General features: G+C 44.9%; 1 long non-coding RNA gene across 2 annotated transcripts in view; it reads left to right on the top strand.

Moving 5' to 3' along the window:
• The window catches only part of LOC108409306 (uncharacterized), a 370,244-nt gene that overhangs the window by 203,962 nt on the left and 139,596 nt on the right, over nt 1-26,686 (top strand). For both annotated transcript variants that reach the window (XR_012130124.1, XR_012130123.1), the window contains exon 5: nt 26,458-26,532. This is a non-coding gene — a long non-coding RNA (uncharacterized lncRNA). The remainder of the gene's footprint in view (nt 1-26,457; nt 26,533-26,686) is intronic.

Raw genomic sequence — 26,686 nt, 5'->3', positions numbered from 1 at the left:
AACAGTAATTTGGGAATTTCCTGTACCTCAAACTGAAATTGATTTGGTACAGAAAGAGAAAAAAAAAGCCAAACCAAAGCAAAGAACAGGTGTAGGATGAAGATTGATGCCTGCATTACCAGAGCTGGAAGGCGTTTTCGAAGAACACTGGTCTGACCCTCATGGAGACAGAGGAGAGCCCAGGGTCAAGGGCAAGTCAGGACCAATTCAGGACCAGAAGCAGGATGTCCTGACTCCAGCCCAGGGCACTTTCCATTTTATACGCTGACTGTCTACCTGGAGACCTGGATTATCATATCAGGAGCGAAAGGGCGAGGACTGCGATTTAAGCATTTTCCTGTCACCAGTGACTTTGTGAATACATTTAGTAAAATCCATAACAAAACCAAGGTACTCACTGACTATAGCCTTAACTCAAGAATGGAAGCACATCTGTTCCACCTTTATGGAGGCCTTGCTCCGTGTCTGGCTGCCCGGGAAGCATGGGGGATGGAGGTGATTACATATAGGGTCCCTGCTCCGCACCGTGTGATGTTGGCCTGATCCCAGAAAGGGGGCCTACCTCCTGACTATCCCCTTTGAAAGTATGAAGCCTCTGTGCCCATCTATATTTCCCAGTCTTCTAGGAGAAGGGACTTGTCTCCTTAAGATTTTTATAAATGATGTGTGACATTACCTTTAGATTCAGATTGTTTTAGGGTGATTTAGAAAATCACCTTTTCGTTTTTCAGCTATATGGACCAGAGGGATCATTTTTAGGTTTCCCCTAGAACATAGTTCTCAAAATGTGGTCCCTGAAACAGAGGCATCAGCCCCACCTGGGGACCTGTTGGAATGCTGATTCTCAGGTACCACCCCAACCCGACTGAACAGGAGACTATAGTAGGGCCCAGCCATCTGTTTTAATAAGCCCTCCAGGGAATTGTGATGCACGGTAAATTTGCCCTAGAAAATTACAATTTGCAGATCTGGACTCCTGAATTCCAGCACCAGGGAATAATCTATTTTTTATTATTGGACCCTTAAGAATAAACTCTCTTCGTTTCAGAATGCCCAGGTGAGCTGTTTCTATGAATTGCTGTGTATTAAACAGGAAAAACTTTCCAAATGATTCTTCAAAATTTAACTGACCAGCGCAGTCAGACACCATTCTGGTAGCCTGTCTTTTATCCAGGGAGCACAATCTCTTCATGCTTTAAAGTTTCATGAAATGACTGACTACATTAATTGATTGCTTAATCTGTTATTTTTAGACTCTCACTTCCTTACCTTTTGTGCAAGTTTATTCACAATTCAAATGGGAACATTTTATTACTCCAAAATGTTTTCCTCTATACGTTAACATGTTACTAAGGAAACCAGTGGCAACATTGCAGGGATATTGTTGCTTACCAAATTAACGATTCAGTAATGTATATGCCATGCTATAATATTTTTTGTTTCTCTAGAAAATTTCACACTTACTGAATCTATACATTTATACCATAGGACACTGGAAGCAACAGGAGTAAAGCTGTAAGGAGAAATCATATCCCTAAGTGACAGAGGCTAGATATTTCCCTGGGATGTGTTTTGTGCTGTTGGAGCACGGCGGAATTCGGCTTCTTTCATCCTGCCTTGGGTGCCCCTCTGCGTGGGGAGGCTGAGTTAGAGAGAGCAGCCATCTCACAAGGAGGCTCTGGGTCAGGGTGCAGGGGGCTCTCACTGGTGAGCAGTGCTGGGAAGGACTGAAATGGGGCGTGTGGTACAAAGTGTGTGCTAATCACACGTTTAAGGAATCACAGGACATCAAAGCATGAGATCACATGAGCGACTGAGATGGCACCAGGAGATGGGGTGGTGGGGTGCGGGATATCACACAGTGAGAGGCCTGCTTTTTCTTTCTTCATGGGGGGGGGAGGAGAGGTTATTAATGATGGGATGGATTAGAACAGATGGGTATTTTTGACACATTTCCCTATGTTGTTATTTTCCAATTTCCCATCTTCCCACCACCTAGTCATGTGCCTTTCTCTTGGTTAGGAGTGAAAGCATGTGACTTTTTAAAGGGAAGCCTCAGGCAGGGAGGGTAGAAGGGAAGATGTTGGCATTCAGCTCAGAGGACACGCTCAGCATGCCTGGAAGGTCTTTCTGAAGCCTTTGCTGGGAGAGGAAAGGGAGAAGCCTCCGTGAGCACATCTGCTCTTGGAGGGGTTCGCAGGCAAGCCGTGTGACCTTCCCCACTCACTCCATCTTGGCTTACTCCACCCCAGCAGCCATCACAACCTTCCTGATTACCGGTATCTCTCCGCAGCCTGGAGATTTGCATTGTAAATAGTGTTTCTTAGGCCCCTGAAATGATATTAATCACTGTAAAACAATTATGTTGCATAATTTGTACATAAAAAAGAAAGAATGAACCTTTTGCTTGAATTAATATTTCCTCGTGTGTATTTTCCTTATCCCCACAAATAACAAGACCATTCTCTGCTCTTTGAGGTAAGAATGGCTCTGGAAAATAAAACTACCTACCACTGCGTGGCTTCTTAAAATTATGCAGGTTTGTCCAGAGCCAGGTGGCAAAGGCAGTTTCAGATGGAACAGCCAGGGACCTGGGGAAGTCCCATCGCCAGACACTTATTGTAAGACAAAAAGATGGGCACTGTGGGGGTGGACAAAGGGAAGCAGAGCAATGAAGCAGCAAGTCTCCCTGCCTGGGTCTCTGCCTGTACACCTTCGTATCCTTTGGGGTGAACAGCTGTCAGTGAACAGAAGTTCCAGAGAGTTGGTCCATTTTATGTTGTCATGACTGACAAGATTTCATTATATTTTTATGGCTGAGTAATATTCCTGCATATTTACCACATCTTCATCCATTCATCTACCAATCAATCTCATCTCTCTTAAAATCCTTCTCTCACCTTTTGCAGGCTACTTAGCAGCTGTTCTGAGCTGCTTCCAGTTTTATATGTGTTTCAACCACTCAGTGGCCTCCTGTCCTTTGAGCTGTTTCCACTGCTTGGAATTCAACCTGCCTGCTGCCTCCCCACTCTTACCCCATTTAACTATTTCACTTGGTTAAGTCCTATTCATCTTCTAGATCCCAGATTAGCAGCACCCACTCCAAAAAGGCTTCTTGGATCCCTGAAGCTTGGGTAGGTGCTCCTCTTAGGGTTCTCATCCTTCATCTCTTCATGGCAAAACCTATCACTTTGTATTGTGATTGTATTATATGTATCCTCCTCTTTGCTGCAGGTTGAGGGAAATAACTATGTCTGCTTAGATCACCATTGGAGCCCCAGCACTCAGCCCAGGGCCTGGCACAGAACAGGTGTTAAGTATTTGTGAAATGAATGAGTTAAGGATATCAGAGATACCTTCCTGAATCATTACGCTCAGAGTTATGTCATTGGTTAGGACACTGGGGAAGGTTATATTAAAGGGCATAGCTATCTGACCAGTTGTCAGTCTCAAAGGTTTAAGGATGTTCTCAGAATAGTCTAGATTGTTTTTCAAGTTCTTACCCACAACCTCATCTAAATCATTTGGGCAGATTTTAACATTAAAGGAGATGGAAAGGAGTTGGTACTAAGTGATGTCTTCAGCTCCTTTCTTCTTTGTAACTATATGTTTAGTACTACTGCTGACAGTGATAAATTGCAAACGCTGACCACCACTGCATAAGGTAGCAATTTCTAGATTGTTTCTAAATCAACTCCTCCAAGTATCGAAGGGAACCCCTAATTTAAATACTTCAGATCGTCTGAGGGTGGCCTTTTCCTAAGTCCACTATGAGACGATGGAAAGTATATATATTGGCCTTTGCTCCCAGTTCCTGACACAGGCATCCTAAAACCCTTATTAATTCCTAAATGATAAGAGCCCTAAGAGCATCTTTTGTTCTAATGAGGCAACTCGGGGTGGGCTTCTGGTTACCAGAAAGACCAGGCCATGATCAGATGCTTGGAATGTTCAGCCCCACCTGCCATCTTCCAGGGTGGAAATGGAGTTAGTAATTGATCATGCCTACATGAGGAAGCCTGCATAAATTCCCAATGTACAGGGTTCAGAGAGCTTCCACATGGGGGAACATATCCACACCAGGGGGATGACCCACCCCAACACCGCGGGGACAGAAGCTCCTGTGCTCCAGACCCTCCCAGACCTCACCCAGTGTACCCATTCATTGGGCTGTTCATCCGTATCCTCCGTCATACCCTTTAATAAGCTGGCAAACATGTTTCCCTGAGTTCTGTGAGCTGCTCTAGCAAATTAATTGAACCTAACAAAGGGGTTATTGGAACCTGATCTGAAGCCGGTTGCTCAGAAGTGACAACTTGGATATGAAACCAGTGTCTGAACTGTGTGTGTGTGTCACGGAGGGGGCCAGGGGCATTGCTGTGGGACTGAACCCTGCGCCTGTGTGATCTGGCACTATTTCCAGGTGCATAGTGTCAATATTGAGCTAAATTGTAGGGCACCCAGCTGGTGTCAGAGAATTGTTTGTGGTTGTAGGGAAAACGTCCACACATTTGGTTAACCAGAAATGTCAGAAGTGAAGTATTGTGTGTAAGCAAAAGGAAAGACTTTCACTTTGCTGAAACAAGGTCATTGTCACCATCCTTTAGGTTTTTTCTGGCCTTCTTGAAGGGCAGTGTCTTTGTTCAAGATTGCAGAACCTAGGTGGACATGCTGGGCTTGGAGGGCTGTTTTACCTGTGACTGAAAGACCAATGCTCTATAGCTGGTGCAGAAGAAAGAGCTTGGATTAGGGGGTCAAAAGACCTGAGTTCTCACCGTGTGGCCTCTTTATTTATGAATCAAGTTAGGATAATCATGAGTGCCTCATAGGTTATTGTGAGATGCAGAGGAAATATGAGATGTGATAGGTTCTTTAACCCAGAAGGCATTCAGGTGTGGAAGTGGCAACATGTAAGTGCTTAGTTAATGTCTGCTGAAGGGATGTGTCCTGTGTCTGTGGATGGTTTTGTATCTGAATTTGTGCAGCCAAATGGAGTCTCCCTCTTGGTGTTTAAAGAGGTGGAGAGTGCACCATCCTTTGCCTTGTCTTCTAAGTGTCTTTCCTCTCCACCTTAAAACATTCGGAACAAAGGGCAATCTCAGTGGGATCGTCAGCATGGAAAGGCCTATTCCAGCTACTTGCTATCTCGTCTGAAGTCCTGGCTCTATTTGATGCCAAAACATCCTTGCAAACAGGAAGTCCACAATTGAAGCTAATGGCAACCGAGAGTCAGAGGGAGGAAGGAAGGGAAGGAAGGAGGGAAGAGGAGGGGAAGGGAGAATGACTAGGTGAAGGAGCTGCAGGGTTTATCCCTTGACCTTATTCCAGGACTCCCTTCCCTGGCTGGGTTTTCCCAGGGGAGGAGTGGTGAATGCAGATGGAAACGATGGGATACCCATGAAATGGTGGGCTAGCCTGCCTTCCCCCCTTCCTGTTTCCTTTGAGTTGCTACAGTAGCCTTGTCTGTGGGTATATGTGTGAGTATAGGGTCCCCTTACTCCAGGCTGGTGAGGTTGGCACAGACCACTCCCTGGAGCTCTGTAGGAACTGTGCTAAAACGGCTCCCACCACAGCCTCTGCAAAGCCAGCGTTCCACACCCAGGTCCACCATATCCTGCATGCCACAGAGCTGGCTTGATTTTTGGCAGATAAAATGGTAACACTTTGTGGGAGTCTTTTATTCACCAAAAATGTGAGAGGCTGGGTCAGCCTTACAGGTATCAGAGATGCTGAGAGAGGGAGGAGGCAGGAGATGCAGTCAAGCTGGGGACTTCCTGAATGGGGAAGGTTCACTCTCCAGGCCTTTACAGGGCTCTTGGCTACCTTCACAGGGTGACAGGTCAAGAGGCTTGAGCACAGCTCTGACTCCACTTTTAAGTAGGACCTGCAGGAGGCAGTCTGACTGGCTAGTTCTTGGGCACTGGGGGTCGCTCTTGGCTCACCAAAGGACCATGGCAGGGCTCTTTTTGGGCTCTAGGGGAGACTTTAAGGGGACGCCTTTGGCTAGGAGCTGAGAGCTACCCTGGGGCCTTGGCCAGGGCTGTGCACTTCCCCAGCTGAGCCTCAGGCTAAGAGTGGCAGTGTTTCTGTTTCTGGCCCAGAATCAGGGTAGGTGGCTCAGGGCATACCAGGTCCTTGGGCATTCAGGGACTAGGAGCCCAATTATTAGGTCTGTCTTTCTAGGCTTGGGGGAGACTGTCTGTTCTTCCACCCCCCACACTGCCTTAGCAGTACGTCAAGCCTTTTCATTTCTTGTTAGTCCTTAGAGCCACCAAAGTGGGTCTTTCTGGTTCTGGTTTTATCTCCTCCAGTCCTTCTTCAGCACTGTGGTCAGTGACATTTATTGAATGCCAAGTGCATGTCTTGTAACACTATGCTGGCAATACACAAATGAACGAGACCCAACCCCTGACCCCAGAAGCCCATGGCTTGGTCAGGGAGAGAGACTGTGACAGCGAGTGGCAACAAGGTCTCTTTAGTGTTGTAGCAGCGGTGAGCTGATGCTGCTTTGGAAGCATAAAGCAAGTCACAGCAAACCCAACTGATGAGCTGAGCTATGAAGGCAAGTAGGCATTGGCCTGGCAATAAGGCAGGAAGAAAATTTTAGGCAGCAAATACCTGAGGTCACTGACCTGGCATGTCTGGTGCCTCCAGGACTTCATGCTGGATCAGGAGCCAGGCTGTGACCCAACTGGGCAGGGCCTTCGATGCCTGACTGAGTCGGCTGGAATTTTTGCTAAGATGAAAATCAAATCCGTTTACTCCCTGCTTATAAACCTTATATTGCTACGGGACAGAGCACATACTCTGCACTGCATGGTTCGCTTATGCTATTTCCTTTTCCTCGACCACTTCCTCTTTCCACACATCCACCTGTTGAACTCTTCAACAATTATGTAATTATCTTAAACCCAACCACCCCATGAAATTTTTCCAGGTTCCTCCAACAGAATGTGATCTTGTCTTCTTCAAACCCTCATGGCCTCAAGGGGCTCTTGAGGATGTCTCCTTTCTGGACTTTGTATTTACATTGGGTTCATTTTTTCTCCATAGAGATCTGCATGGAGCCTAGCATGTGGTAGTGGTCAAGGGTTTGCTGAAATGAGACTCTGCTTTTAATGCCTGTAAAAGCTTGAGTTGTACCTGCAACCCCCGCTTTCCCCCCAAAGAAAAGAGAGATTTCAAGTCCTAATCCCCAGAACTGCTACCTGTGAGTGAGGCCTTATTTGGCAAATGGGTCTTTTCAAAGGTCAAGTTGAGATGAGGTCACAGTCCTACTGGTGTCCTTGTAAAGGAGAAGAAGAAACCAGACAACAGAGGGGAGGAGGCGTGAAGACAGCAAGGAAAGCCGACCCTGTGAAGGAGGCAGATAGGAGTTCCACTGCCACAAGCCAGGGAACCACTGGGTCTACTAGAAGCTGGAGGAGGCAAGGATGGAGCCTCCTCTACAGGCTTTGTAAGGGGTCCTGCCAATACCTTGATTTCAAACTTCCGGCCTCCAGAACTGTGAGGCAATGGATTGTTGCTGTATCAAGCCCCCCAGGTTGTGGCACTTTGTATGGCAGCCTAGTAAAGTCAGGCAGTGCCCTCACTTCCCTGCGGCCCTCGCCTGCTGCGTGCGGACACTGCTCTCTGGCTTTCTGGGCCCTCGCAGCCACACGCAGGCCTGGTCCTCCCAGCGGCTTCCTCCCTGCCTCGCCTGCATTCACCACCACCATGCCCACCTCGTGCATCAGTGATAGTTGGCCAATCTGCTATGCCATCATTTGCTCTTGTCTTAGTGTACACTTGCTTGGGTAACAGATCTGAATTTTAACCTGGACCTTGTGGAGGCCTTAAGCACTATTCCCAGGAGTGACGCTAAAAGTGCGGTTATCAGAACTTCACAGAATGGCTGGGTTGGAGGGACCCCTGTGCTGAGATGGAAAGACTGGTGCTCAGTGGAGATTTGTAAAGCACCTACTCTGTGCTGGGCACTGGGCTAGGTATGGGGTGTGCCATGGTGATTATTAAACAGACAAACAAAGCCTGCCCCTTGGATCTTATAGTCCAGTGGGAGAGGTGGCTCCTTGTTATTAATCAAAGAATCACCTAACTGGATGCAAAATTACAACTGTGATGAATATGAGAGAGAGGTACATGGTATCATGAAATTAGGATGAAAACTGAAGACACTGGACTGTTCTGTGGGTGAGATTTTGGATTGGGCTGAGACCCTTTGGTACCTCTGCAGCCACACCTTGGCTTTTATGGATGGGAACTATACTTTGCCGATGTGAAGGACTCTCCGGGTGCAAAGGAAAGAAATGATCTCACATGTATCTCCCCAGAGTTGTGGAAATCCCCAGAAAAGAGGACCAGACATTTCTTAAAAATGTACTTATTCTTTGTTTATTCACATATGCATATGTTCAACAAACATTTATGGAGTGTCTTCTGTGTACCTAGCACAGGCTAAATGCTATAGACACACATTCATGTCCCTTGTCTCATACAAGTTCTAGCCAAGATGATATGCACAAGCTGCTATAATCTAGTGCCATAATGATACAAGGTCCAATGTGCTTGCCTCTGTAGGGAAATTCAAGTTCAGCCTTGAAGGTTGAGGCCAGTTGCCTTAGAGAAAAGGAATGGAGCGCCCCACCAGGAGGGAAATCCAGCCGGCCCGATCAGCACAGCCATGGCATGGGGACAGGAAGGCTCACGGCGAGTTTAGGATGTGGCAAGTGAGGCCCATGTGACCAGCATGCCAGGTGCAGGGGTTGAGAGTCTTGGGAGGCCAGGCTGAAGCAGAGGTTTCCACTTGTCCTGTTCATTCCTTCTGCTGGCATTCCTGTGGTGACATGCTTTCCTTTCCCACTATCAAATTCAAGCCATTTTCCAAGGTTGTAGAACTATTTTTGACTAAATGCTCTTCTTTTCCTTAAACAAGGTAAACTTCAGGCATCACAGGGTGGGACCCCCATCCTAAGATAATACAGTGAAAAAACATGGACCATTAAGTAAAACACACCTGGATTTGGAGGCTTTCTCTGTGATTTACTAGCTCTTTGGTTAAGGCAAGTTATTTATCCCCCTAAGCTTCACTGTGCTCATCAGTATAATGGCAATAAAAATCCCTTTTCTATGGGACCCAGAAGACTGCCAGGCACATAGTAGGCACTCCAAAAATTTTTTTTTCTCTTTGAGATCCTGTAACTGGAGAGGCCATCAGAAATGGACCAGCTGCTTCTTCAAAGGCAGAAGTCATGGTTGCTGCCAGGTGCGGGCCGGAGGACACCAGTTTCCTTTTCCGTAGTTTCAGTGTCTTTAGAATGAGCCAATTCAATCTTTCCAGTGAGATCTCTTTACATTGAACTCGGCTGAATCTTTGATTAGCACTGAAACCTCGTTTTCCAATTTGGACTGGTCCCCTCCTTCTAACACTACAGCTCTCAAGATGTTCTTTGTTTCTGTTGTGAAGTGTGTGTGTGTGTGTGTGTGTGTGTGTGTGTGTGTGTGTGTGTGTTGGAGGAAGTGGGCACAAAGAGACAACGTGTGTTTTTAGAATAAGGAACTGGTAGAAATTGAAAATAACGTTTTCAAGTTCCTATGTTTATGCTTTAGAAGAGCTGTAGAAGGAAAATCTCCGTGGCCTGTTCGATATCTAAGAAACTTCCTGCGATGTGCCTCCCGGCATCCTGATGAAAAAGCCTCCCTGCCCATTCGCGGCCTGCCCCCTTCCTCTTCCCCTCCCCCCTCGGGGGCCTGAATTTACCGGGTGGGTGAGTGGCAGGGCTCCAGAGGAGGGGCCTTTGTGCAAGCCTCATGCCTGAACGAGAACCCCGCTTTCCAGGGTTAGCAGGGCCCAATGATCAGGGCGGATTAATCCCAAGAGGTGGTTGGTGCACAATTAACATTTTTACCTCTTAGTTTAATTAAGAAGGGGCAGGGGATGGGGTGTTAGCATGTCTAATGGGACTCTGTGGCATGTGCCGACTGCCGGGGGAGTTTCAGTTATTAGCACTTGTTGAAGACTTTCTAGATAATTAAATACCACATTAATCATTGCTCCGAATGCACAGAGAATTTTATTTCTCATCTCGACACCTCACATGGCAGAAGGCAAAGTGGCTCCCGGACCTGGGGGTACCCTAGCACCTGAGCAGGAGCTCACCCCAAACGTGCCTACTTTTAGTGATTTTGTGGAAAAGGAAAGATCCTCCCAGACATTCGCCTTCGTTGTTCTGACAGCTGAAGCTCTCTTCACAAGCACATTAACATGACCTCATTAGTTTCTGCATCTACTCTTCTAACCACATAAAACGGAGTGCAGTAGGAGCCAATCATGCTAATTACATCAGATCGGTTTGCATATTCATAAACCATTTTCTGTTTTATGGACAGCAAAAATAAACACAGTATCTCTTTAATAATTTTAAGTGGGTCACTTTCAGGACTGTATCTATTTTAAATAAATTATCATATTGTTAAAGGCCACAGTCAAAAGCTATTTTTTGAGCAGCCTGAGAGGTGGGGGTGGGGAGTAGGGCACGTGGAGGGGACTCAGAGAGTCAATGGGCATTAACCAACTGGTCAATTTCCAAGGTCTCTTCTGCCTTGGAAGAAAATCCAAACTTGAAAAATCGCCCTGGTTCAGGAAACAGGAGCAGTGCAGCCTCTTACTAATGACAACATTTATTCTTGTCAGAAATACGGGATTATCCAAATCACAGTCTTAAGCAGCGGGAGTGCAACCCGGTAACATACCAATTCCTGAGTTTTCTTGGAAGTGTTTAATTTTAGGGGCCAAGTTTGACATTCTGGCTTTTCTCAGGTGGGATGTAAAACTGGCATAATGAGAATTAGGAATCAAGCCTGCAGAAACGGACCTTCCTGCTCTCCTGCTTGTCTTTCCAGACAATACTGGGGCCTGAACAGGCCCACCCACGGCCCCCTGTTCTGTGGGGACTCTTGCAGTCCAGGACCTATAACCATTAACAGCGGAGCTGAGTTGCAGATTTCCTTTTCTTTAGGGGGAGGAAAAAAAAGCTTTAAGCAACAAGGTACACAAGATTTTCAAAGAGTACTTAACCTAGTTAAGAGAATAAACTGTTTTCAAGACCACCCAAAGACCTAGTTACAGGAGACAATTGATTTGATAATTACAAATCATTCCTATTCATTCATTAAAGTAGGTCCTGGAGAATTAACATTGTCCTAATCCGATTGAAGGCTATATGTATTTGACGGTAATAAAACAGCATTTCTTGATTTAGAAACCATCCTGTAACCCAGGCATTCCACTGACATGAACTGATCTTTATGATCGTGTTTAATAGAGAGGTTTCTCTGCATTTACATGCAGTTACAACACCACATTTATTTCTAGCTCTGGATCTTGCTTCCTCTTCTCTTTGTTGTAAACACTCCCGGGAGAATTAATGTGGCATTTCTTGGTGGTAGTTCAGGCTATCCCCATTTTGTTGTTGTTTTTGAAATGTTGCCTCTGACTGAGTGGGCGTAGAAGCTGGAAAAGGCTCTCATTTTCCTTAATGCTTAGGTCCCTGCCTCAGAGCTTCTTGAGGACTTTCGGTTCAACCTCCAAAAATGTTTGCATTTATTCACCTTCACCTTGGTTGCTGACTAGGTTAGTAGACACTGAGCACAGATGGCTGCCCCATGTTATTATCTGAACCGGAGTTGAAGCTTTTGTGTGTCAGCTGCACTGATTTTGAAATACCCTATCATTTGTGCAATATACCTTGGAATTACAGTTTATAATTTCATGAAAGCCTAACATATCTGAATGTTTACAAGTTCTATCCCTTGGGGAACATATAGTGTTCATTTCTTTTGTTTAGTCTATTTAAAGTAGGACTAGATACAAAGCAGAAGTGATTGACAAATTAATGCTCTCAGCTCCTACTCAAAAGTACTTGAATTATTAGTACAAAAAGCATGTTACAAACTGTAATAATTTTAACTCTATTTCATTGCTAAAAGCTAATAATAATGAAAACAAATGAAAATAGTAATGCAATCTAACGCTAGCCAGAATGGAAGCAGTCACAGAAGTTGGGACTCTGCAATCAGATAATTAGTTCCATTAAAACTCAGGAATGGGTGAGTCTGTTCATTTATTTTGGATTCAGTTCTGTGGGGGAAGAACAAGAGGAAAAAGAATGGCCCCTGTACAACATAAATCAGACCTAAGCTTCCTTCTTTAGTCCTTCCTCCCTCCCCAGCCAAGGGACAGGGTGACAACTACACTCCCTTCGCTCCAGTGAGTGGAAAGTCACCGCTGATTGCAATTAGAACAAAAGAGTCTGGAAGACTCCAGTCCCACCTGCAGACTACCTCAGTCATCTTGGGGGAAGGGAAAGAACTCTGCATGCTAGAGAAAGGCAGAGAAGCAGCCCCAAGCAGGGAACACCACGTATCAGGACACTTGGTGTGTTAGTGAGGGTTCTCCAGAGAAACAGAACCTATTATTTATATGTAAATATTATTTATAATGCAGAATAATAAATATAGTACTTTTTTATTTCTATCTATGTATGTATCTATAGAGAGATTTATTATTAGGAATTGAGTCACGTGACTATGGAGGCTGAGAAGTTCCAAGATAAGCAGTGGGCAAACTGGGGACCCAGGAGAGTGGGTGGCAAAATTCCAGTCCAAGAACAAAGACTGAGAACCAGGAGAGCCAATGGTGTAAGTTCTAGTCTGAGGGCAGGAAAACACCAATGTCCTGTGTCACTAGTCAGGCTAAGTTCCCTCTTCCTTAGCTTTTTTGTTCTATTCCCATCTTCTATTGATTGGCTGAGACCCACCCACCCGGGGCAGGGCAATCTGCTTTACTCAGTCTACTGATGCAAAATTAATCTCATCCAGAAGCACCCTCACAGACACACCCAGAATAATGTTTGACCAAATATCTGGGTACCCTGTAGCCCAGGCAATCTGACACATCAAATTAACCACCACACTTGGGATCCCTAATCTGCATTCGTCTTAGTCAATGTATCAATTATCTTTAGATGCAAAACAAACCACTCAGTGAGGTTCTTTCGTCTGGGCTGTTGGCTGCTCCCTGCTGAGCTCACTCAGGCAGTTGCAGCAGCGGGTAGGCTGGCTATGGCTGAATGCTCTCGGATGGCCTCATTCCCTTGTCTGGGGGTCAGCAGACTGTCAGCTGGGGAGAATGGATTGTGTGCCTCTCATCATGCAGCAAGCCAGCCGGGGTGTCAGTCACACGGCTTCAAATGCAAACACTTTTTAAGTCTCAGCTGGCATCATGCTAGTTATCGTCCCTTTGGCGAATGCAAGTCACATGGGCCCACGCTGAGTTGATGTGGGAGGGAACTAACTAGTCAAAGGTATGGACGTAGGGACGTGTCGACAAGTTGGAGGCCACTCTGCAGCACCCTGTCACAGTCAGTTTCCAGGTCCCCTCATTGCTCTTTGTGTGACCCAGACGTGAGGGTCGGGGGGGTGGCGGGGCTGGGCAGATATCATCTGTCTGGTTTTTCTTCCCTGTGGATCCTTGCCCCCAGCCTATCCTTTAAATACTGGCATTCTCTAAGATTCTGGATCCCTGTAGTGAGGGTCCTGTTGGGACACTAAGGTGCACACACAACCTGGAAACTCTGGAATATCAGAGCAGATTACTGGAGTACAGTGGGTCCATGAGCCTCCGTGTCCTTTGAGTCGAGACCTGTAATATGTACAGGTGGCCCAGCACCTTAAAGAACACCTTCAAAATTCCCTGGCAGAATGAAAGGATCAAAGATGTCTTAGGGAGTTCTAAAAGGAGCTGTTTTTACCTGATAATTAAATTATTGCCCATAATTTAAAGAATTAAGGTATTGCCAGGTCAAGTCATGCAAGCCCAGAAGACCAGTTTCTGACCACAGCTGGATCTTGCCTTAGGAACGTGTGGCAGGAAAAGGAGCCTCATTGGCTCGAAGAGAGAGTCGCTGGAGCTGTTTGGAGACCTGGAGTGTCTCCAGGGAGAAGGACGGGGTGGAAGGAGCTGGGGTTTTGGTGTCCTGCTCACTCGGCCAGGAGGCGGTTGGCATCAAATACTCTGTGATTATCATCCACGCTCAGAAGGGTGGCACACATGGCTGGGGGAAGCAGACTGGCTCTGGTGTTTTTGGAAGTGACAATGAATGGTACCTTCCTGAGAAGTGGAAAGTTTGGGCCAAGACAGTCCAGAATCTTACCTTAGCCTGGTGGCCTGGTTTGGCTGGGAGAGTCACAGGCTTTGCTGTAGCTGTGGGGTTGGAACCCACGCACAGACAGCAGCAGCCAAGATGAGCCACCTACAGTTCTTCCCTTGTGTGTTGTGCTGCTTCTTTCTTCAGAATTAAAATATTGTGCAGAAATGCAGGTTTATGGTTATCAATCCCATCTCGTGAAACTTGACAAATGCATTCTTATGCAGATAATTAAGAGATAATGGTTTCCCGCTGTGAAGTTTATGCCTCAGCAAAGTCAAGGTGTTTGTTCCCAAAGTATAGCTCCCTGTCCCTTTGACAACTGTGACATCCTCCTTCATCCCCTCTCTCCATTTCATACCAGCAGAACCAGTGTGGGGGCCACCCGGTGGGAATGCGCAGTCTCTGCACTCAGGAGTACTGGACTGGGAACAGAACTTCGGGCTTCCAGCACAGGCTTTTCGCTTCGGCTCTGTGGGAGTCCCTTCCTCACTCTGCCTTTATTTTCCTTCTTCTAACATGAGAAGAATAACTTTTGACCCTGATTCCAAAGTTGAATGGGATGCACCTGATGACATTTGATGACTTAGACTATTAGTAGTATATACATATAATGTAGTCATCGGCTCTCATTTTTTTACCATGTATGTTGTATTTCTGAGAGCAAATATACAAATGAGCTCACAGAATAAGTTAAAATTGATTTTAAAGCATAAGAATTGGACAGCAATAAAAATAATGAAAGAAGCTTGCGTCTGTATGTTCTATCATGCTTTTCTTTTGCACTGCCCTGCAAGTTAAGTAAGCATATTATCTCTAGTACAAGGGTCAGAAATAGCCTCAGTCTTACCCAGGAGCTGCTATAATGAAGCCGAAGATCCTCCTCTTTATTAAGCAAGTGTGAGTTTGTCATGAGAAAAGTGTAAACCATATTCTCCTAGAGGTGATGCTAACAGGGGGATGCATTGAGAGGGGTGGGCTGGGGGGCCTGCTGGAATGATGCACAGCAAAGAAGGCAGGGTCTTAGCATGGAAGTGCTTCGTGCATCAGCAGAGTAGAGATGGCTATATGGCCACCTCTGGGGGGGAGGTGGGGAGTATGTGGCTTCTTGGATAAATGGGAGAAATGTCATCAAGATTCCAAGTTCATCTTCTCCAAATACGTCATAGGTTTTTATTTCTAGGTCTCCTTTTTATTATACTGTATATACTATATAAATTATATGTATGGATTATATATATTATACATATATACTAGATAATATACTTAAAATGTCATTATTATAGGCCATGAAGGAAGATGAAAACCCCAATTACAGCTCTGATGATCTGGTAATTTTTAAAGTAGAGCCTGATATCAGGCATGAACAGGGGAGGCCACAGGGCTGGGAACTGAGACCTGGGTTCTAGTCCTGGGCTCTGCCCCTCACTCTGAGTGGCCTTGGGTGAGCCATTTGAACCAGGTCTTAACATGAAGCAGGCTCTTCATGGTTTCTAAAGTATCCCCTAGGCCCATGTTTTATATCCTGATACTTAGGATTAGAGATGACCATCTAGTAGAACTGTGTTATTGATTACATGCTTGAAATATGTTTTTAGAATTGTATCAAAACATACTTTTCCTTAAATTTGCATTTCTCCTCACATTTGTCATGTGTGTGATTAATCATTGGAAGGGAATCCATAATTCCTGAAAGCTGACTACTAGAAAGGCTCCTTTACTTTAAGGAGAAAGAGCCACTGTTATTTCTCTTAATTTCTTAGCTTTACCTCACTTTTTCTTAATTTAAGGGGAATGGAAATCAATGAATCAGATGGAGACTAACTATGCTTATATTACAAAGCTTAATGCATTAACATTAATTTTGGAAAGCAGAGGTTGTAATGTGATTTTGAACACTAAGTTTTGCTGGAATTAGTGCTTAGAATAATTATATTTAGAAAAAGACTTCAGGAGGGAAATTGCACACTTATCAAAGGTAGGCCTAACAGAATTATTTTTTAAGTTTTTATTTTGTGACAGAAAGGGTGGGGGGGGTAATAAGGAGACTTGAAACTTTCTGGACTTAGAAGAATTATATATGTGCTCTTTAAGTTAGCTTCCTCTATATTACAGAAAGAGTTACATTGTCTGGAGATAGAAGAAATATGCAAAGAACTGAAATTGGGGATAGAGGTTGAAAAGAACAGTAATGTTCTACATAATAAAATGGGAGGAAGGCAGTGGGGTTCACTGCTGAGGGTGAAGGACAGAGAGGAGAGGGAGGGGGCCAAAGGCAGAGAAGGGGGAAAGGGAGAGGGGAGCTAGGTGGCAGCCTATTAAGGAAAAGATTTCTAATAACAAATCATGATGTGTTAGCTTTGCAGGAATATAAAGCATTTCCATGATCTGATGACTTTTATAAAGTGTCTTGCACACATACAGACCTTTAGAAAGTGGGGGGTTGTTTGTTTTTGCTCCTGTTACCGTTTGTTGGGGGAACCTCCTTTCCCAGGCTTTGTTTCCACAGGGAAGGAGGGCAAGTTGTTCTTAGGCCCTGAATTGATGTTAGTCACTCTCCCACCCTCCCAGTGTGGAGGGTGAGGAAGTGACTGGTGAGTTTGGGAGAGGAACGGGCTGGTTGCTCATCCGCCTCTTCCCTTTATTCTGGGAGCTGTCTCCCCAGAGAACCCGCACAAGGGCCACCCTAGCAGGAAAGGCGAGGGTGACAGTTTCCCAGCCATCCTGTGACCTAGCGGGACATCTGCCCAATCTTGGGCTTCAGTGTCTGGCAGCCCTTGTCACCCGTGACCAGACCACACTGTCCAGAACCAGACTTGTCAGTAATAATGCCAACTTTTCAATTCCCGGCTCTACATCTCTTCCAACTGGTCCAGAACTCAGACAGGAAGGAGAGAGGGAGACTGGTTAGTGCCTTAGCTCCACCCACAACAGCCTGCACATTAGCTGGCAGTCAATGTGTGTGGAATGAAAGACTGAGCCAGTGACTTGGAAGGGACCAGTCTGAATACAGTGGTATAGACAAATGAATTCACAAAGAAGAGACTAACAGGTTGTGTCATGAAGGTGCTGTTTTTGCAAGTCAAAAGCAGATGAATATTGGCAATTTCTGGTGGTTTAACCTAAAAATCCTCCAGTCCTAGGAGAGCAGTGCAGATCCTTGCTGAGTTCCCAGGGGGCTTATTCTAAAATAACCAACTTCCAGTCATTGACTGACTGGAGTGGTGCAGTCATCACTGCATTGCCAAATGGAGAGCATTGTCTTATTTCCTACCATCTAGAACCAGTCATAACCCACCACTGACCTGCTCTACCCTAAACCAAAAAAGCCTTTCCTTTTGCCCTGTACTCTCTTCACTTGTGACTTGGAGGGGAGCAGTGAAGCCCATGAAACCTCCTAGCATTTCCAGATCAAATGATCAATTCAAAACATCCCCATTTAGCAGTAACAATATCATACTCACCTTGTACAAAGGCTGCAAAGCATGTCAGCATCAGTTGTCATTATGATCCCAGGACCGAGGTGTTGTTATTATGTCCATTTTACAGATAAAGACTCTGAGGTCCTAACAGCCAATGGCTCTGGAGCACAGTTTGAATGACAATGTGCTAAGTGCCTTAACTAGAATATTTCAATCCTCACGACCCTTATGACAGAGTACTACTGTTACCCCACTGTACACATGAGGAAACTGAGGCTAATTGTGGTCAAGGATCTTGTCCAAGGTTACAGAACTAGTAAAGGGAGGAGCCAGGATTCTAACTTAAGCCCCATGACTCTAGGACCCACTAGGCTGCTGGTCTTTTTGTTCTCTCTCATTTACACAAAAGAAGTGCTCAAGGTCATGCTAATCCAAGAACAGAACTGAAACCTGAGGATAAAACATGACACCATCATTTGCTCTCCAAAGGTATTTTATCAATCAGTATTGCCCTAAAATAAAAATTTATTTCTAACAGTTCCTTAATTCTTAGGGTTGGGAGGACAATAACAATTTGTAATCAATAAATAGAAAACATGACATAGTCTTAGTATTAATTCAAGGAGCAGAATGAAACACTGTATGGAATTCTATATGTAACTTATTGGGCTGTAAAGTTCCTAATAAATGTAGGGGTAGGTTGAGATTTTGATTGTTCTATGGATAATTTAGGGAAAAGGCCCTGACCTTGGAGCCAGGATTTTAGCCTCGGCTTCGGTTTATGACAAAGACTCTCTTCTCAAGCGAACCTTAGTCAGGCTCCTCTGAGTCCCCTTTATAACTAGGTCTCCACCTTGGCTTTCCGTGTATGTTGCTGCAGAGGTAAATTTTAGCCAAATCCTGCCAAGTCAGTTTAGAGAGAATCCTTCACCCCTGATATCTGACCAAGTTCTTTATCCCCCACCTATAATGTCAAAGTCCTTGGCCTGTCTTTAGCAAGACTCTCCCTACCCTTGACGTCTTCTCTTCAGTTATTTTCTACCCAGAGACCCCCTCACTCTGCTCCTAGGCTATAAATCCCCCAGCTGCCTTTGCCATATTTGGGATTGAGCCCAACCTCTGTCTCCTATTGCAATAGTCTTGAATGAAGTCTTCTTTACTATTTTTTAACACGCATCACAAAAACTGTTCCTTTAGCACTGAATACCACATTGACCTTGAGCAAGTCTTGTAGCCTTTTTGTACTTCCCTCTCCTGATGTGTAAAACAGAGTCAATAATTCCTGTTTGGGACCCTCCCAGTGCTTCTGGGAGAAGCAAATGGGTTAAGAAATATAAATAATCTGTGAAAACTGTCAAATACTGAACACACCTATGTATCATCTTTGAGAAAACTAACAAGAACAGCCTTTCTGTTTGACTCTGTTAAGGGCCTTCCCCACGCTGTAGGGGGGAGCCCCAAGAAAGGATCTGGCAAAATGGGAACTAGTAAACTGCCAGAGCACCAAACTGCACAGAGCTGCTTGGAAACCTCCTGTACCCTCTCACATGCAAACTGTTGCAGTTTCCAAACCAAGAAAGATGTCACTGCCTCTGAAAGCGAGGTGTGATTGCACATTTCCCACATGGCTTCTGACTGCACGCACCACGCAGCCTGTGTGTGTGTGTGTGTGTGTGTGTGGTGTTTGCACTTGGACAGGGTGTCTGTGAAATCTAAAGGGCCATATCTCCCTCACTGCAGCTCGGAACAGCCAGCGCCGTCTGGGGAACCCCACCCTGTGTTGATGTACTGTAAGTGAGAGAGCATTCTGAAATTAATGTGTGAATTTGGTTGGGGTGCATTAGTGGGGAAGTTTGCTGGCTTTCCTAAGCTTTCGGGAACAGTAGCCAAGCATAAGCTGGCTGGAATCACCATTCCCTTCAGCTCTGCCAGGGGACAATCATCTAGCCAGGAGGCACTTTTTGGGAAATTGCTCTAAGAACAGTTACATGTGAGGCCATTGTTGCTATTACTGTTATTGTTGTGATTGTTCTTTAGTAGGAGTAGTATTGTAAGTGGGTTTTGGCAGCTGTTTAATCTTATTCTGTAAAGGTTTTACAACTAAGAGTGGTTTTTAAGAATCTGATTTAAGAGACAAGGCAATTCTTCCTTCCTTCCTTCCTTCCCTTCCATGTCTCTGCCTGTTCTTTTTCTTTCCTGATAAAACACGTTGATTGCACATTCTTTCTTTAGGTTAAATGGCCCAAATCACATCTGGATTCTAAACTGAGATAAAGCTGTGAACCTTCAGCTAATTTCGCTATTCCTAGTTATGTTCAAAAGCTAGAAAAGTGGGCCAAAGTGATCCATGAGCTAACACTTTCAATGGGAAAGGACGGTGGCACACTGGTGCGAGGCGCTAGAGTTCAGATGCTCAGAGAAGGCCCACTCTTAGCCCCACTGGCTTTGTGGGAGAGTGGCAAGCGGTTCCCCCGGTTTTGTACCGCTTTTGTGACCCCTTTGTATCCAAGCCTGAGGACCCTGGGAAACACAGTTACATATCTCAAGGCAGAGGCTGCCAAGGTGGACTTTAGAGATGCTAATTTGTGTGAGGGTTTGTGGTTGATTGACAGGCGGCAGAACAATAACCCCGGAAATGTGACTGAACCAGGCTTGCGCTGAGGCTGGAGGGCCTCAGGGATGGAGGTACCTGAGGGCTTCTAACCAGGTTTAGGTTCCTGGGAAGCTGATGTTTGGTTGTACTTCAGATATCTGCAGTGAGAACTGAGCAAGGAAGAATTAAGTAATTTAAACATTTTAAAACCCGAGGCTCCATGGATAAGCTTTAGGAGGTCCCTGCAATGAAATGCAGCATTTTGTATGTGGGAGAATTTTTCTGGAGAGAAGTGGCATAGTTTTCTTTAGATTTTTGAGATTCCAAAATGTCTTAAAACCACTGGGTCTGGGGCTCTAGGGAGCAGGCTATCTCAGGGAGGAACAGGTCTGAATTACTGAATCTAGAGGGATATGAAGCCTCCCACGACTCTACTCAATCTCCTCCCTCTCAATACCCTCAGCCTCCTAAATGCTGGCCTTCTTCACTGACCCCTTTTAGTTCTTACGGCATTTGACACTCTCCACTACTCCTCCCTGAAAACCCTCCTCCCCTGTTTCAGTGACATTAATCTCCTAGATTTCCTTTTCTTCTCCGATTTCCTTGGTTCACCCTTTAAATGTCAGTCTTCTCCGTGGCCCCTTTCCCGCTCTCCTGTGGACTCCGCACAGGTGCTTTCGGTGGCCCTGTCCTCCATTCCATCCCTCCCCCTTTGTTTAGCTGTACTGTCTAACCCAGCCACATTTTAATATTAAATTAAATTAATATAAAATATTAACTGAATTAAAATTTCAGTTCCTCACTCACACTGGCTGCATTTCAAGTGCTCAATAGCCAGGTGTAGCTAGTGGCTACCATATCGGTGGATTATAGAACATTGACGTCATTACAGACGATTCTATTGGACACACCAGTCTAGCTAACTCCTATGTGGCTTCTGAAATTTAGCCTGTGTCTCCTCCTCTACGGAGCCCGGCCAGTGTAGGCTAGACATTCCTCTGCAGTGCAACCCTGTATTTGCCTCCATTACACTGTACTATGAGACCCACTGACTTCTATGAATTTCCACCACCCTGTAGGTTTCCTGAGGACATGGACCATATCTGCTTGACTCAGTATCACCGGCATCCAGCACAGCGTCTGCAGGAAATAGGCACTTAATAAGTGTTTGCTGAATGAATGAAGTTGTGATGAGCTAAGCTGAGCAGCATAAGCATGGTCCTCCAATCTATCCTCACCTAAAGCTAGTTAGTTGGTGGAGTGTGTTGGTGACAGGTGGCCTGCTGTGGGAGAGAGGTGAGGCTGTTATCCCAGGATGGGAGGGGGAATGAGAGAGGTCCTTACAGTCCTTTGGTTGGTGCAGTGGAGGTGGCCAAAGACAGCTGTTGAGTACTTTTGGCTTTCTGTGCATATAATCATGATCTGAGATTCAAGTCAGCATGGCTTCCTTCTCTCCTGTCTAGGCAATTCATATGCTTAGAGAGTCATGGAATTGTAGAATTGGAAGAGACCTTGCAAGTAATGCAACTCAGACCTTTACCCAGTGAATTAATCTCCTCTGCAGCAGGGGTCTCCACTTGATCACATGCAGCGACAGGGAACACCCTTCCTCCTGAGTCAGGCTATTTCATTTCCAGGGAGCTCTTTCAGTGGAAAGTGTTTTTTAATATAGAACTGCAATCTGCCTCCTTGTATCTGTAGTTCTGGCCCTATCTCTACCTTCTGATGCACAGAGAATATATCTGTCCATCTTCTATGGTTAAAAGCAACCTGTGGGTACAGACATTGGTCCCTTCCTCCAAGGACCACTGGAATTTCTGGATTGGACACCTCATGGGTAGTTAATTTTATTAAACCAAAATATTCCACAGCTTCCTACTTCCTTAAAAATTCACACAAAGATGAAGATGGCACATTTTCCTTGTCATGGAAAGGCAATATAATATTTACCCCTTAAGTGCTTTTTATGTGTAAGAACTGGAATCAGTTTTTGGCTGAGGGGCAAGGTTCAGGGAGGGAGCTGCCATGACAAGTGAGTCATTTCCCCTTGACAGGGACCCTGGGACGAGAGTAAATGTGGGATGGATGATCAGTACTGCCCAAGTGGAGACAGGTGTAACACCTCAGTGTTTACATTCCATTATTTACAGAATATAATACTGATACATGCCATTCATAATCATAGCATCAACAATAGCTAACCTCCACTTAGAACTTTCCATGAGACAGGCAGGGTTTTAAACACTTTATATATTTTACTTCTATAACAATCCTATGCGATAGGTCCTTTTATTATCCCCATTTTGCAGATGAGAAAACTGAGGCACAAAGAATGAATGTTCTCAATCTTGATTGGTTAGTTTCCTTCTCCCATTATGCATGTGATTTCCTAGGCTTGTCATGTGCACAAAATGTATTATGCTCTAACAGATCACACCGACTGTCAGCTGACAATGCTCATGTCCCTGAAGCCTTCACAGCATCCCTGTGAGCACAGGTAGGGTTTATTCATTCCATTTAATGGATGAGAAATCAAAGCTCAAAAGAATTAGGAAACTTGTCCATCCCAGCCTCTAAGTGAGGACAACTGGAACTCTTCACAAGAATTTCTAAACTCCTAACCTGATGCTCTTCCCACTGCACCATCACACCTCCCCCAAATGAAAGCAGGAACCGGTCTTGTGATGGGATCATTTACAACGATGTACTTCACACCTGTATTTCATTCCCTTGCTGAGGTAAGTAGGACAGTACCTTTGCCCTATTGTGGTAAATACAAGGAGGTGGTGAGGCTGGGTCAAAGACATAAACTTTATTCTACCTTTATGCCCAGGATTTTCTGAAGACTCTGACCTACTCCAGGACAGAACCAGCAAGGCAGAACATGGTCCCGAGCATATCCAGAGCAGCCGCTAGCAAGGGCTTTCCTTCAGTGGAAGGCACATGCAGGGCCCCCTGGACAGGTGTAGTGTGTGGACTGATGTCTGAGCTCCTTCCTTTCAGTGCTCCATCCTCCCAGTTCCTTACACCTGCTGCGGGTTGTCCTCCCAGGCCCACCGCTCTTCCACAAGCCCTCTGGAAGGTCTCTAAACAGGGGATTTCACCCAGAGCTGGGGAGATGGTTCTAGAGTCATGGAGAGGGCCTTAAGATCCCTTTGAGATCCTCTTTGGCCTTCATCTCTCTGTAAGCACGGACAAATTATTTATTGTCTTTGTGCTTTAAATTTCTCCAAACTAAGACAAAGCCCATAATCTGCCTTTCTCACAAGGCTGCTAGGCTGTTCAAATGGGATAGAATTTTCATTTGTTTCTTCATTTGTTCATCCATTTATTCATTCAACAGGTGTGTATAGGTGTCAGCTGGGTGCCAGGCACTCTTAGGCACTGAGGCTACATCAGTGAGCAAAACAAAGTCCAATCTTCAGGGAGCCTCCCTTCTGGAGGGGATGGCAGATAAAAAGCACATAAAGTAGGAAAAATAAAGCAGGGTGGAGGATATAATGTGACAGAAGTGCTATTTTAGGAAGGGTGGACTGAGAAGACTTGTACAAAGAAGTTACATTTGCACAAAGAACTAAGTGAAGTGAAGGGGCCAGCCTGCAGCTAGGCAGAGAACCGTTCCCAGCCAAGGAAGAGCCAGGGCCAAGGCCCTGAAATGGGAATACGCTTGGCCTGTTTAGGGACCCCCAGCAGGCCAGTGTGGGCCAAGTGCTAGGATGGAAGGTAGGAATGGGGTCAGACAGAGAGCCTGAGGCCAGATCATACAGACTCGTAGAATTCAGATTATTGTAATATAGGGATGATCTGAAGCCTAGGTAGCCTCCGAACACTGGGTCCCAGACACTCTGGGCAGCCCAGGCTAGAGGTCAGAAGATTACGGCCAGCAATAGGTGGGGACCCTTGGGATGATTTGAAACCTTAGGTGGGGTCCTGGGTGTAGCCACAGCAACTAGTTCCTACAGAGAATTAGGGTCCAGTTCCAAGCTTGGGGTAGGATTCAGGGATGGGCTCAGGAATCCAGCAGGGCGTGGGGGGACCACTGGCCTGGTAGCAATCTGAAACCAGGTACAGCTTCTGTGGCTCCAAGCCAGTCACTGCAACAGATCTGTCCAGGGAAACAGTCCTTCTTGAGCTTGGCTGTGCTCGGAGCCCAGGTATCCTGTCCACTTTGATTGCTATCGCACAACCACAGAATAAGTGGAAGAATCTCTTCTTAGAATCTCAAGGCACAGTCCGGCCCAATCTGATGAAAGAAATTGATAGTGTGTGTGCTGGGAAAGTCCCTGTTCAAAATTAGCCTGCTCCTGGAATTCTGACCTGAGTCTTACGCTTCCCACTCAGTATGTTGACTTCCTTGTGCTGGCTTTCTAGGCAGGCTTATTTGTAATTTCCCCATTTTCCCACCCTAGAGGGGCTCAGCAGATCTTGAACGTATATGCCCCTACTCCTGAAAAATCAGGGACACACAGAGGCCCTGGTTAGGTTCCTGAGGCCTAGGGCTGGTTATTGCGGTCAGCTTATACCCATGTTGCTGGCATGAGGGCTGAGAGGGGCCTCAGGAATTAGGCTGACGAGCAATTTGGAGTTGCAAGGAATACCTAGGGCACCCTGCTCCTGGTACAGACACTGTATTGCAAGTGGCGCTTTACAGTTTACCAAAACTTTCATATGCCTGAAGAAAAAACTGGGGCATAATTGACATACCATAAAACTCAACCTTTTCAAATGTACAATTCTGTGCTTTTTAATATAGTCATTACATTGTGCAGCCATCACTTCTAGCTAATTACAGAATATTTGGATCACCCCCAAAAGAAACCCTGTACCCTTTAGCTGTCACTCCGCATTTCCCCTTCCCCCCAGCCCCTGACAACCACTAATCTACTTGATGTTCATGTGAATTTGCCTTTTCTGAGCATTTAATATAGAAACATGTGGCCTTTTGCATCTTGCTCACAGCACATATCAGTACTTCATTCTTTTTGCAGCTGAATAATGTTCCATTATAGGGATATACCACATTTTGTTCATCCACTTATCAGTTGATGGACAATTTGGGTTATTTACACTTTTTGGCTCTTATGAATAATGCTGCTGTGAACATTCATGTACAAGTTTTTGTGTGGAGAAATGTTTTTGATTCTCTTGGGTATAATTGCTAGATCATGTGGTAACTCTATCCTTGACTATTTGAGGAAACACCAACCTGTTTTCCATAATGACTGCACCACTGTAAATTTTTTCCCAGCAGTGTATGAGGATTCCAATTTCCCCACATCCTCTACAACACTTTTCATTGTCTTTTTGATTATAGCCATCCTGGTGGGTGTGAAGTGGTATCTCACTTTTGATTTGAATATCTCAATGACTTATGATTTCAGCATCCTTTCATTTGTTTATTGGTCATTTGTATATCTTCTCTGAAGAAATGTCTATTCAAATTCTTTGCTTGTTTTTGAATTGAGTTATTTGTCTTTTTCCTATTGAGTTGTAAGAATGTTTCATATATTCTGGGTACTATACTCTTATCAGATATATATTTCAAATATTTTTCACCCATTCTGTGGGTTGTCTTTTTACTTTCTTGATAGTGTTCTTTGAAGCACAGAAGTGTTTAATTTTGATTAAGGCCAATTTCTCTATTTTTTTCTTTTGTTGCTTGTGCTTTTTGGTGTCATAGCTAAGAAACCATTGACTAATCCAAGGTCATGAAAATTTACATACATATTTTCTCCTAAGAGTTTTATAATTTTAGCTCTTACATATATGTCTGATCTATTCTGAGGTAATTTTTGTATATGGCATGAGGTAGGAGTCCAAACTCATTCTTTTGCATGTGAATATTCAGTTGTCCCAATATCATTTATTGAAAAGACTATTCTTTGCTCAGTGAATTGTCTTGTACCCTTGTCAAAATCCCATTGACTCACATGCATTTTTAAAGATGGTTTCTCACTTCATTGTAAATCAACTTTTTAGGATCAAAATTATCCTAAAACTTTGCATGCCCTGCAAGGAGCACAGGCCCTTGCACAGAGTAGGTGCATAAAAATCATTGACTGTAGTCAAAATGAATAAGCCTGTGATATAAGCACATTTAGACACTCTTAGAGCCATTCCATATCTAGGGAGTTCCATGAGATGAAAAGAGGTGATTTTTCTCTCAGGTTCCTGCTCTTCAACTGACCCTGTTGAGCATCACCATTTTTACCCACTACCTTTCTGATTTATCTTGTAGTTGTGATTCTGTGTCTGCCTGTGCTTCATCTGGGAGAATGGTAATGCCACCACGAGCCTTGTCCTCAGCAAGCAGGTAAGCCTTAGCTCCTCTTTAGACCTGAAGAATTTACTTTGAAGCTCTGATCCAAATTACTGTGCTGCAGGATGGTGTATACATCTCTTTGTGCGTTATTGGGGTGGACTTTTATGTTCAACCTTGTATGTGCACAGGTGCTTTCAAGCATTCC

The sequence above is a fragment of the Manis javanica genome, chromosome 4 (genome assembly GCF_040802235.1).
Source record: "Manis javanica isolate MJ-LG chromosome 4, MJ_LKY, whole genome shotgun sequence".
Lineage (NCBI taxonomy): Eukaryota > Metazoa > Chordata > Mammalia > Pholidota > Manidae > Manis > Manis javanica.
Note: the sequence above shows the minus strand (reverse complement) of the source record. Positions and strands in the feature narration are given on the sequence as shown.